The sequence below is a fragment of the Sitophilus oryzae genome, unplaced genomic scaffold (assembly GCF_002938485.1).
Source record: "Sitophilus oryzae breed Bouriz unplaced genomic scaffold, Soryzae_2.0 scaffold_499_pilon_pilon, whole genome shotgun sequence".
NCBI classification, from domain to species: Eukaryota; Metazoa; Arthropoda; class Insecta; order Coleoptera; family Curculionidae; genus Sitophilus; species Sitophilus oryzae.
The window spans coordinates 1,152,850-1,166,882 of NW_022147083.1; positions in this window are offsets into that span (position 1 = coordinate 1,152,850).

Sequence of the window (14,033 nt, forward strand, 5' to 3'; positions counted from 1 at the left end):
GCTATTTTTATTGCCATAAAATGAAAAAACGACTAAGTAGTCGGAATCAGCAATTTATTTTGTCTATGCTCAATTATTTTGAATAGGAAAGAGATTATGGCAAGCTCTAGCTCCTTTTGCTGCTAACCTGCGTGAGGATAAGCACACAAAGAAATCTGCAACAAGCGCCGACAATTTTTTTCTAAGTGCGGATGTGTTTAAAAGCGCATTTAATTATTGGCGCTTACTTTTTGCGTTTATTGTGTGCTATTGAGACGACTTGTGGGCGCTGGTAATAAGCGCTTATAACCAGCTTTCTTTGTATCCGTACTCTTAGAGGGCAAATTGATATTGTTGCCTAAGTTTGCAGCTTTTATTGAAAGTAAATAGATTCTTCAGGGTATTTCAACTACGCTCAATATCAGTTTACTGTAAGTAGAATCTCACAAAAAGTGAAACGTAATGACAATCAATTAGAACTTTACATCTTTCAGCTGTCATTTTTTTTCGTTGAGGAGGAAAAATATCTTGCATAAGACACCAAAAGTTGGGTAGTGCCGGATTTCTACCGGCTTAAAAACCCTCCTCCATCTACCACTTTACACTGGAAACCGCTCTCGCATTGCTTTAGTGCAAAGGCTGTCTAGATTTACCTTATCATGCTCTTAGTCTCTCTTCTATCTCATTACAGTTTTTAATACTTCGGACTATCCGATATATTAGCGTCCATTGTTCTTCCCCTACAATTAAGTATAATATAAATGTGGGCAAGGCGAAGTCGATTTGCCGGCTTCTATACAGAATTGTTCCCTAAAGCCCTGCCATCGTTCGCACGCAAAGAATGTATGCTGAACATCATCAACCTGACCGGTGTAGGTGCATTATGCACTATCAACCCCCACAACGATTTGAATTATTTGATATTGAATTTACAGAAACAGACTTCTAATTTAATTAAAACCCCTAATTTATTCCAGTAATTCCGAGGTTTTGAATGAAGCTTTAAGCTGGTTACTACTAGCTGCTCACATTAAAAATGACAGAATAAAAAACGTCAACAAGAGTTGTGTCGTTCCGGTCAACAATAAACACATAATGCACCAATTTCCATATCCATTATTTTCTACTCTCTATTGTCTCCCGTGGAAAATATGTGGGAGAGAAAATTATCCGGTCATTTAAGCCTATAAAGGAAGCCAAGCAATGTCTGTGTTTTTTGAAAATAGTTGAACTAACGCTGGAATATTTTAGTGAGAGTCTCAAAAATGTTTAGTTAGCATATAAAAAATTTTCATGGTCGTGTTTTTAAAATAATATGTAATGATTGCAAAGGTGAACTATCCCCAATAAAATACTCCTAAAATTAAAAACCTACTCTTACCCCTTTTTTTTCTTCTTGTGACGGTTTTGATGTTTAAGAAAATGTGTTTAAGAATAAAAAGCCACTGACAAGCAGAGCTGCAAGCTCATAGAAAACTGAAGTATTTTTTTGATTTAAATTATTTTAATTTAAGTAATTTTCATAATGAGTTGTAGTTGAAATCTTTTTCGAAATGGAAAAAGATTTAATTTTTTTTAGAAAATACTTAAGTCATTAAAAAGATCTAAGTCTTTTTATAAAAGACTTAAGTCAGATTTTTATATCATTTTATGATACATTTTTAACAGCAGCATTTCTTTTTAAACTGTTAGGCAGCAGCCACGCAGCAGATAAAAAAACAATACTTAATACCACTAACAAAAAAAAATGTAGTTTTTCGGAGTTTGTTTTAATTAATAATTTTCGTGTTACGCGTAAGTAATAAGTCTGTAGTCTTTCAAGTTTTACCCCGAAAAATGAACGAAAGAAATTGATCTCAAATATATCTTGAAGAGTACTTAAAATCCTCCAGCCCCCCTTAGCTTATACCATCGACATATTACATAGTAATCAAAACATATCTCCAATTTTTAATTGACATGTATTCGATAACATCTAAACTGTAATGGATACATACCGGGTGGTGTATCACATCTTTGGAAACAAGAAATCCCATGTAAATTTTAAACTGTCCAAATATTGGCTTCCCGATTCGTACCTAGATTTTTAAAGGTCTGCCTAGGCTGAATACACATGCCAAATTTGAACAGTTCTAATCAAGCCGATTTTAAGTAATTTAAGATAAACTGCATCTATTTTTCTATTAAAACTGAACAGATAATAATGCAATACCAGTCAAATGTCAGCCTACCTTAAGTTGTCAACCTATGATTGCATCATTGTGAAATTTAATTTATTGTGCTGTCTACACTACTACATTATAAAATCTACGCTTAGTGTCCCGAAATGTATTTTTGTAATTTATTGTAAATTTTATTGAAACGCCTTTTTTGTGTTCTGCAATTGTCCATGTATGTTCTATTTGTAATTTTAATGACTTAATTTTTTTTGAATTGTATTGTATATTTTTTATTATTTTTATATTTTTTGTGCTTTTGTTTGTTTTATAAATGCTTTGTCGATGAAGCTATTTTGGCTTTTTGTCGAATAAAGCGTTATTTATTATTATTATAAACGTTTTAACTATAACTAACTAACGTTTTGAAAATACAATTTGACATTGACAAAGTAACATGACAACTTAAGATGTTGACATTTGCCTTGTTTTTACATTGTTTTCTGTTCAGCTTTAATTTAAAAATTGATGCCGTTTTTCATAAATTACTTAAAATCTGTTTGTCCAAAATTGATCAAATTTGGCATGAGTATTCAGCACTCGCAGACCTTTAAAACCCCGTTTACAACTTCGCTGTAAAATTAGCTGGCGACCCAATATCTGGACAGTTCAAAATTTCAATTTGCAATTCAGATTTTAAACTGTCCAATCTTTGTTACTTAAATTGAATTTTGGCTGTTTTGACTTGACAGTCAGTATTTTGATTCAAGTTATTTTGCCAACTTAACTAGGAGATCATCGTGATTTAAATCAAAAATATAAACTTAAGTCATGAAATCGACTTAAATTACATTATATTGATTCAATTCTTTACGAAAATCTTTACTTGACTTGAAAGAAAATTATTTGAGTCTAAGACTTAAGATTTAAATAATTTTGATTTTAGAAATTATTTAAAACTTAAGATTTAACTCTTTTTGAAACTGACTTGTTGCAGCTCTGATGTCAAGTTGATTTCCCTTGGATTCTAATACAATAACATTTGACAAAAATACATATTTTTTAGTTTTATATTTCTCTTTTAGCAGAAAATATATTCAGGAATTTTTTCGAGAAATAAGAAAATAGGTAATATAAATTAATTTATAATTTATATAACTTTACCAATAAAACTACGTATAAAAGTATGAACATTTCTTAGTATATACCGTGCTTTTATTTTAACTGTGAACATAATGCTTAACACAGTGTAGGTAATGCTATTTTGCTCAATATGTTCATTTTTAAAGCGTAACGGTCAATGCACTGGATTTGAGTGAACAGTATGCAACCACGGAGTTAAAATAAAATTTGATTTTAAGTCTATGTATGCAACCAATACTCACACAACAAATAATATTTTTAGTTTTAAAATATTTTCTTTCTTTAGCTAAAAATAATTTTAGCTCAAAAAATTGCCAAAAATCCTAAATTTCGATGAAAAAAAAATATTTTAAATTCTATTTCATGTCTATTAATTTTTCAGCAAAAAAAACAGTATTGCCTGTTGGTATTTCATCAATGTTAATTATAATAAAAGGTTGGTTATGGACTGACAATAGGGAAGTGATTTACAAATTACAGTGATTCACGCCTATGTTCACAGTTAAAATAAAAGTACTGTATTAAAAGTTACCCTGAATTTCTTTTTTCAAGCTGGAGTACATTATCAATTCTTTCGTCTGACTAGGCATCTTACTTGAAAAGGGTTGATTAGTAATTCGAGGCACCGCCAGAGGCCTTGTTAATTTCCATCTCACCGCACTCTTTCACAACCGTTGAAGTCCTCAGAAAAGTACGTAAACGAAGAGACTCCATAGACAAACTAATAAAATATACCTACTGTTTGAAAGGTTGTCTACCTTGACTATAATATTGCATAGTTCATTTAGGACTCTAGAGTGTCGCTACCTGTCACATGTGATGACAAGATTGACAGGTAACGTGACAGAAAATTATTTGAACTTTGTTTGATTTGTGTCATGTGTTTTGACGTTTTGTGTGGCCTTCGGTCATAGCCTTCGGTTGTGTAAATAAAATTATGTAATTTTTTGTAAAGCCGATGATATAATTTAAAGGCGGACTCTGGCGACTCGCGTACTTGCGAAGTACACCAATATTTGCATACTTGGCAAGTATACCATCTTTGTAAACAACTTTTTTTTCATTTGTAATCAACAACAAGCTTGGCGCACACGCTGCGCGACGAGCGACAGATAATTGATAATATTCAATATGTAAAATGAAGGCCCATCTCTGAACTGCGTGAACGTAAAACGAACTGCAATTTTTTCTGTGAAAATACTGACTATAAGTAAGGGTCTTCATTTCATACTGTTGAACATGTGCTACCTCAACTGAACTTCAGCTGTCGTGTTTATAAATCCAGCTTAAAAGTGAATTAATTTTTAGTGATGTTATTAAAATCTTTACCAATAGGTAAAACTCTACTAATAAGGAGCGTTTCAAAAAACGTTTTACAATACGTATATAGGTTAATTCAGTATGAAATATCTATGTGTTACATATTATCAAATTTAATTTAGCTTCTAACTAAAAAATGTGGTACAGTAGTTTAACTTTAATAAAAAAGTAACAATTTTATTTTTATTTTCATGTTTTTACTTATTGTATCGATATATCGATGTTTCCATCTTTAACCATAGAACCACAGTAAGCATCTCTAAGTTTACTTAGTTCTCTGAACCCAAACCTCCAATTAAAAACGGCCGAAGGTACGAAAAGATAAATACAAACGTCTCTTGCTCGCTCTCCGTCCGACAGTTAACACGAAAATAAAACAATCTCCATATCCATTACTTTCCACTCTCCATTGTGCGCCGTGGAAAGGACGTTAAAGGCAGGATAATAGGGCCGGCTGCGTAATAAACGAAGCGAGAGAGCTAATCATTTTCGAAATTAGCCGAACAAACAAACGGTGTGGTTTCTTTACAGCCTGTAAATATCAACCGACCAAACAATTTTTCTAGTCTAAAGTACATAAAATTTTAATGTGTTTTAAGGTTAAAATATTAATCTTTTATGTTATGTTATTTTTTCAATTTTGTGATATAATGGAGAATTGAATTTGTCATTTTAATTTTAATGTGTTTTAAAGTTAAAGTATTTCTTATGTTATGGTATTTTCTCAATTTGTGTGTTATTTTTGTGTTATTTTTTCAACAAAAATGTCTAATTCGCCATTTTAATATACAGACAGTATACACCAGTATTCTGAAAAAAGCTCTGTACTGGACTTCTGGTTTTAGTGATTCACCTAAAAAGGGTGAAAGGAATTTCCCAAAGTGAATAAGATTAAGTGTATCCTCTCGATACATTTGCTGGGCGACGAGTGTCAATGCTGTTGATGGCCGGGGGTGGGAAAACTAGACCGGGAATTTACTATACCTATAGAAGCGCGGGTGATGGAAAGGCTATAATAATTACTATTTTTTGTTATTATTAGGCGCGATTCTCAGTATAACATACAGTCACCGTCACGTCGAGCCGCCATCTTAACATCAAACATGGAGTAAGTGCAAGATGGACGTTGTCACGACGCGACGGCAGCGTTACGGGTAATGTGAATATGTTTATTGTTGACTATTTAAGAATATTAAAGGTGGGGACACACGAGGCGGCTTTTCGTCGACGCGGCGCGGTACACTGACGCGGACGGTAAATCTAGCGGCACAAAACATCAGTAGCGATGTTTGAGATTTAAATAAAATCTAAGAACGTAGCAAGTAGTCAAGTAGTAATACAAGGTGTTTCAAAAACCATGTGCCATCTCTCGTGGGGAGATTCCTCAGGTAAGAACATGGTTTATTTTTCATATTAACACATGACCGATTCTGCTTTGTTTTGTAGCTACACGGTGTTGAAATCTTACAGGGCGCAAACATAGTGAGGCATCTCGATGCGATGCTCGCCAAGATGCTGGCCGCGCTGCTCGCCAGGATGCTAACCGCGATGCATCCTACGCGCACTGTTTTAAAACGGCGAATAGGTGCGCGTAGGATGCATCGCGACTGTCGTACAACATAGTGCGGGGCATTTCATCTCGATGCGATGCGCGCCATTCACTTCGCCATCCGGCGATGCTGAATCAAACATGTACAAATTTATGCCTCAAAACATACTGGAGCCTCGCACCTCGCCACGCACCTAGATGTTCAGCGCGATGCTTCCTAAAAAACAAAATTTTTGTTTTTTTGCGAGAAGCGGACGCGGATGCCTGAAACTTTACATTTGATTGGTCGGTTTAGGATCACAATTCGTTGAGCATATGTCGAACTAGAGTCGGGTAGATTAAAATGTTCACAATACTAATATTTAATTTATCACCAACAATGTAATAACCTTGATTCTACAGGGTCCGGCAATAGTGCGTCGGACATCTGTAGTTCTAATAATAAAAAACTTGTGAATTTTGTAGTCCAGACATAAAGTATGTATTAGGATGTATTTAAGGAAAAGATTTGAACTTCTAAAGGGTGGCTCAAAAAAGTGTGAGTGGATCGCGAATATTTTTTTAAATGGAACACCTATATACGGGGTGGCGCAACTCATTCGTGTCGGTTGATTATACGAAAACGGAAATATGTAGAAACAAAATATTTTATGGGCATATGTGGGAAGACCATGTGCATAATTTAAAATTATTTTGAAATGTACAAGGTATGTCAGAACTAAGATTTACATCTAAATTATATTTTTTCTTATGGAACACCCGATATTTTACTTCTTATTTGGATCCTTGGACACAAAATAAGGCATGTATTATAAGGGTTATTATATATTAATATGTTTACAAGCTTTAGTTTTTGAGATATTTAAAGATATTTAAATATGCATGCTATAATGGAATAGATTATCAACACCCTGTATATTCTGGTGCTGAGTTTAAAGATAGAGAAATAAACTTTACTGAAAAATTGTATTGCTGCCTTAAATTTATACAGGGGTACCAAAAACTGATGATTTATTTTAAATATTTATTTTACATAAAAACTTTGTTATTTCAAATACGACAACCTATTTTTTAAAATAAATCGAAACAGATTCAAATACTCTTTCAAACTACATATATTAGGGTGTCCTATACCTATCTAGCTCAGATTTTGAATAAAGAGCAATTTTTCAATAAAATGACAACAAAGAGGGCTGATATCGTCATGGCAGGTTTCTAGTGACAGTAGCTATTTTCAAAATCGAAATTAGTTTATGGACTTTATTTATTTATAGCAAGTACTTTAATCACTAGTTGATTAAAAAAAGTATACCATTAATATTGCAAATTATATTTTATCCTCTCATAGTATATGTCTTTTTAATTTTTTGATTATGTAAGGAGTACTTTGTTTACTCACTTGTTTCGTCAAACTGCTTGAAACCATTTTTGCTTTTGATCAAATCGCTGTGAAAAACTATGAAGCTATAAAATTTTGTTTTAGCAGGAGATTTGAATATCCGGGAAAGTTGAGTTATTGAATGTAATTGCACCCAACAACGCCCTAATTGCGCTCTCCTTTATGCGTTAACATTTTTTCGGCAATTTTATTAACATTTGACATTGTCACAACACAGCACGACGCCGACGCCTAGTTCGAATTCTTTTTCATTTATTTTTTACTACCCGAAACAGCGTTACATCACACAAATCTGGTACCTGAGTGTTTTATCTCTTTTTGTCTCAATAACTGCACTAGCAAAAAACTAAAATACTTATATATTATAACAAAACCACGATTTCAATATTATTCTATGCGATCAACATGACGGCGACGTGAAACAAATAGGGATAATTTCTGATTTTTGCCATTGACTCGCTGCGGTAGGAATTTGTTGAAATCAACTGAAATGCACCAAGCCTATACTAATTAATAACTACTATTACATAAACTGGTGCTTAATAAAATGGCGATGGTAAATGTTTCAGTAAGAAGTGTCTAGCCCTAGCAGTCAACTTTTAAGCTTGACCAATCAGGTTGGTTAGCGTGGTTATTTGAAGTGTTAATTCATTTGTGTTTGTCAAAAACTCTAACGTGATTGGTCGGGCCTAATAGTTGCCTGCTAGGGCTAGACACAAGTGTTTCAGTATGCCTACGCGCACATATTCGCCGTTTTAAAACAGTGCGCGTAGGATGCATCGCGGCTACCATCCTGGCGAGCAGCGCGGCCAGCATCTTGGCGAGCATCGCATCGAGATGCCTCACTATGTTTGTGCCCTTAATAATATTTTGATTTATTATAATTTTCTTCTTAAGTACTTTTAGTGATTCGAATGAAATTTTGAGGGTAAAAGTTACTATAAGTGCTACATGTTCTAAAGCTAAAAAAGTGTCGACATATTCACCGGAGACGTGCATTTGGGTTATCACTGGAATATTTTTCAAAAAAAAACATGTGCGCCACTGATTTTTTTTCTTTGATATATCTTGTTATTTTGTTGAATTCGGCCTCCTTGATGAGATAAACACAATTTTATTAATCACAATTAATAAAATTAAAATAAAAATAAAATTAATAAATTATATATTTTACTTGATTTATTATTAAATATTATTACTATTATTACAACCTACAACAATTTCAAATAAAGAAATAATGATATTTAAGGGAACTACAAAAAACCTAATTTTAAACATTTTTAACATCTTGCAATTCTAAAACTATGCATTTTCATACCCATGTTTATAGGAACTTTTTTCAAATTTTTTGATGAGGAAGCAATTATAGTTATTTCAAACTTTCGCAAGTTAATGATACTAACATTTTTTAACGGTTGCTATTGGTCTTGGATCAAGCCAAATTAGTAAAATTGCTTTTATCTCATCAAGGAGGACGAACTAAACAAAATATCAAGAGACAACTTTTAATCGGCATTAAACTGAAAAAAAGTCAGTGGCGTACATGCTTTTTTAGAAAAATATTCCAGTGATAACCCATATGCACGTCCCTTGTGAATATGGCGACACTTTTTTAGCTTTAAAATATGTCGCATTGATAGTAACTTTTACCCTCAAAATTTCATTCCACACGCTAAAAGTACTTGGAAGAAATTTATAATAAATGGAAAAAATATTAAGACTTTAACACCCTGTAGCTACGAAACAAAGCGGAATCGGACCTATATTGATATGAAAAATAAATCTTATTTTTACGTGAGGAAGTTCCCCACGACAGGTGGTACATGTTTTTTGAAACACCCTGTATAGTAACCATAGAGTTAAATTCATTTATTTATTTTAACAACTTAATTTATTAATAAATAAATAAATACAAGATTGTTGTACCGCTAGAATGACCATCCAACGCACTTTGCGCCGCGAGTTGTGTCACCTGCGTAGGCTCTTCAATGGGACTTCAATAGTACAAAACACACGGACGGCGCGGCGGCCGCCGAGCGTTTCCAAGCGGCTAGGGACAATGTGCCGACGCCGGCGCCACTGCCGCCTATAAGCCTCATTTCTTCTCAGCCTTAGCCCTTAACTAGTCCGGTAATAGATATGTATCATAAACGGTCCGGCGTAGTCTGTAGGACTACGCCTTCTAAAAAATTAAGAAAAACACACAAAAACTAAAAAATAACAAATTTTTATTTTATTATATATTATATTATGTATTATTAAACTAATCTAGTCAAAAATGGGTTCAATTAATATAAACTTTAAGAAAATATAGTACAAAATAAAATAGCATACATATAAATTTGGAAAAAAAACCGTATAGGTTTTTACTAAGTTTTAAAAAATAAAACTAAATTTCTGACAGTCATTACAATATAGAAATAAGTTTTTAATACTATATATAAAAAAATAAGTTATAAAACTGGAGTTAAAGAAAAAGGTTTTAGTTACAGCATGTGACAAAGTTCATTGTTTTCCTGAACATGTTTTACACAATGGATTTGTACATTCTAGACATTAAAAATAATTAACTAAGACAAAACATTGTCTTTAACAAGAACTCTAAGATAAGAATATCTCTGTGGGCGTGTTTTGGTTGTACAGGAATTGGAAGTATTCTACCAATTGTAAAGCATATTTATCGTGGAATATTTGACACTGTTAAACACATTTGTCTGGCAGATTGTCATATTGTCACTGTCACAGTCCTCATCATATCATTTTAATACAGTTTCTTCGTCACTAGAGTCTCCTAAACGCAATCTTTTCGAAGGCCCGGCTATATTTTATAAAATTTTGTCACACACAAAATCTTACACAAACGGTCCGGCGTCGTCTGAGAGACTACGGCTTAAGTAACTTCTGCCAGAACTTCTAAAAAACTAATCCAGTTTAGGCATAAATATGGCTATCAGTTGTTGACCGAGAGGGGGTGGATTAGCTGGAACGCCAATCGTGTAGGCGGTCCCAGTAACTAATAAGAATGAGTTAATTATTTGGCGTAGTCTGTCAGACGATGCCGGACCAGTTAAGGGTTAGCGTACGGCTATAGTACGTCGGCTTCCCGTTCCCGCTTTATCGCGGCAGACTAGCGGTGAAAAATAGAGGAACAACTACATGAACGTGGCCGAAGTCCGCCAATTAACCGGCAACATGTAGATTCTTTTAGGCGGCTACATACAGTTGTTTCATTTCATTCTTTTAGGCGGCTACATTTGTCTGTCGCGACAAAGCGGGAAGCCTGTCACTATGGACGTACGCTTACCGTGGTTGCCGGCGGCAAGCTGGCGGCTCAACGTTACGTTATAGTGAGTCATACTATAACGTACCGTCACCTATTTACTACACGTATATACTTACTATAACGTTGTCAGTTAACTCCATGCTCTGTTAACTCCATTTCATCCTTGCATTTTCATCCTTGCTATCTTAACTCCATTTAAAAAAAAATCCTAGCTGTTGGGTCGCGATCAAATTCGACAAGTTGAAGCTGATCGCCACCGCAACCTTTTTAAAAACTCGATCGCACCAATGTGAAACGGCTCATATGTTTTTTTCAGCAACATTCGGCCGCGCCCGCGTGGAGATCGTGATCGCGGCCTTGATCGCCCCAGTCAGTGTGCGTACAGCTTAAATCGACACAAGGTGGATACACTTATCCTTATTTACTTTTGTTTCACCCCAGTCCTTTATTAAACATGCTCACAATGGTGAAGGAAATTTAAAAATAATTTCTTCGGTAAGAATGGCACTAAGAAAGACTAGAATTATATACCGGGTGCGTCTCAAAAGTGGATCACCCTTATAATTTTTTTATTTTTTTCAAAAAAAAGAGGTTTGGTATGATAGTATATGGGGAGTATAGAAGTGGGGTGACTATTGATTGACGTATTCAATTGTTCTTGGTCACCAAATCAAAACTCTTCAGCGAACATGTAAATTATTTCAAGCCAATACTGTTGTAACAATTAATCAAAAAGTCCTTAAATTATTCTTCTTTGCTTTAATTGAATAATGAAATTTCTTCTAATATCATTCTAAGAGAAACGTAAAGCTTTGAAACGATATTTTAATTATAAATTTCCACCTAAACTAGAGGCAATTACCATTATTTCTGCTAGTCGTGCTTCCTGAATTATAAAGGAAGTACAATTTCTTTTCATAGCCATTTCATTTACAAAGTAGTAATTTTTTGAAAATTGAAATTTATATATTTATATATTTTAAGATTAATAATTTAAAACAAAGTATTGACCTACTTTTTATAATAATTTTCTGGACATTTTTTAACTGCCATATTTTCCAAAAATTACAAATATTAACAATATCCCATCAAAAACTAAAATTTAAAAAAATGCCAAGTCTTGCAACGCAATTCTTTCGCTACAAAAAGTTGTGAAATCTCATGTAAAATAAATTCAGTTTATTTTATTTGGTTTCTATTGAAGCACCTATTCAACAATTTTGATATAAATTGTTAGTATCAATATTAGACATCGTTATTTTTCTAATGATTATAAAGACTTGGCAATTGCGCGGTAGGATATTCTACTAGGAAAATACTTTATTGTCTTTAGACTTCTGCAGAACTTCTTTCAGGATCGGATTTTTTGAAGAGAGAACCTATTTTATCAGTTAATTATACAGGGTGAGTTTCCTACGATGTTCTCTATGGGTATCTGGAAAATTACTGCAGATAGAGAGTCGGTTAAATGAGGAAAGAATTGTAGTTTTTTGGGGTCATAAATATGCGCCTTTCAGATTTTTGAAAAAGTTTATGGCTTACTAGATATTTCGAAAAAAGCAAATTTTGGCTGTTTTAAAAATTGTCCCTAATTCCAGTATAATCTATTTTAGACAAAAAGTTTTCAGATAAAAGTTGTAGATAATCACATCCCTAATGAGTTTGTGTTCTCCGAGTTTTTCTAAAGCCTGTCATTTTTGACGTATGACACAAACATATGTTTTTTTTAAATGGAAACTATAGTTAGTTGGCCATGACTTCATAAAAAGCGCCATTTTTTTTAAGCTTGTCAGCGATATAAACTATAAGATGATTTTTTTTTCAAAAAATTACTGAGTTATAGCCAATTCTTATCTTTCTTAACCAATTTCACTTAGTTAGCCATGGAAACAAGATCAATCGTCGTGAGATGTGAAACTGTCACTTCCAAACTTCGTAAATTAAAATAAACAAAAATTGTAAATATGAATGTTTCAAATGAAGAAAAGCGTGGAGGATTATTGGTTCAACTTTTCTTTACTATACATTTTCAAGGATAGGTTGACCGGCGTTGACTTACGTTTTTTAGAGAACCGTTTTCAAGACATATTAGAAAAGTTAAATTTAAATTCTCGCGCATCAATAGAGTGGTTCCAACATGACATTCATGATGACACCCCCCATAATAAAAAAAATGTTAAAAATTATTCATATCCTAATTGTGCAAACTCAGGGTTAGGAAGAGGTGGACCAATTGCATAGGCCTCCTCGATCACCTGACCTATCCATTTAAAAAAAATTACAAGTTTACAAGAGGTTTTAACAAGAGGCAGTACGGGAGAAGTTTAATTAAGTCGACCGGTCGTTCTGCAGTATTTCTTGAACATTTTCTAAAATAACTTAAACTGTATGTCCTTAGTGATATTATATTTTAAATCTTAGTTTGTGTAATGTAAATTGTAAAGAACCGTTTAATAATATATTCTCTCTTTTTATAAGTTATAAATCATAAAAAAATAAGAATGCCATACCAACTAAGTGAAATTAGTCAAGAAAGATAAGAATTGACAATAACTAAGTAATTTTTTTCGAAAAAAAATATATTATAACTTATATCGCTGAAAAGCTTAAAAAGTGGCGCTTTTTATGAAGTCATGGCCAACTATGGTTTCCATTTAAAAAAACATATGTTTGTGTTATATGTCAAAAATGACAGACTTTAGAAAAAATTGGAAAAAAATTAGGGATGTGATTATCTACAACTTTTATCTGAAATTTTTTTGCCTCCAAAATAGATTATAATGGAATTAGGGACAATTTTTAGAATAACCAATTTTTTTTTTCAAGATATCTAGTAAGCCATGAACTTTTTCAAAAATCTGACAGGCTTGATAGGCAACTCTATCCCTATTTAACTGACTCTCTATCTCCAGTAGTTTCCGAGATACCCATCCTAGCAAACTCACCAAACTTAGTAATCAAAATTAAAAAGTTGTATTGCATGGATGTTCCAAAGCATTTTGCACCAAATTCAAATTTTATAGTTATTCAATAAGTTCTATAGTTATCCCTCAAATTTTAGACACGCCTTTTTAGAATTTAACACTGATTTACTCACGTCAACGTGAACAACCGATAAAGTACCCTCGTACAACGAGAGTAAATATTGAACATATTGAGCGCTTTAAAAGGGGCTTAAACGGACGCTATTGTTCTAGTTTATGA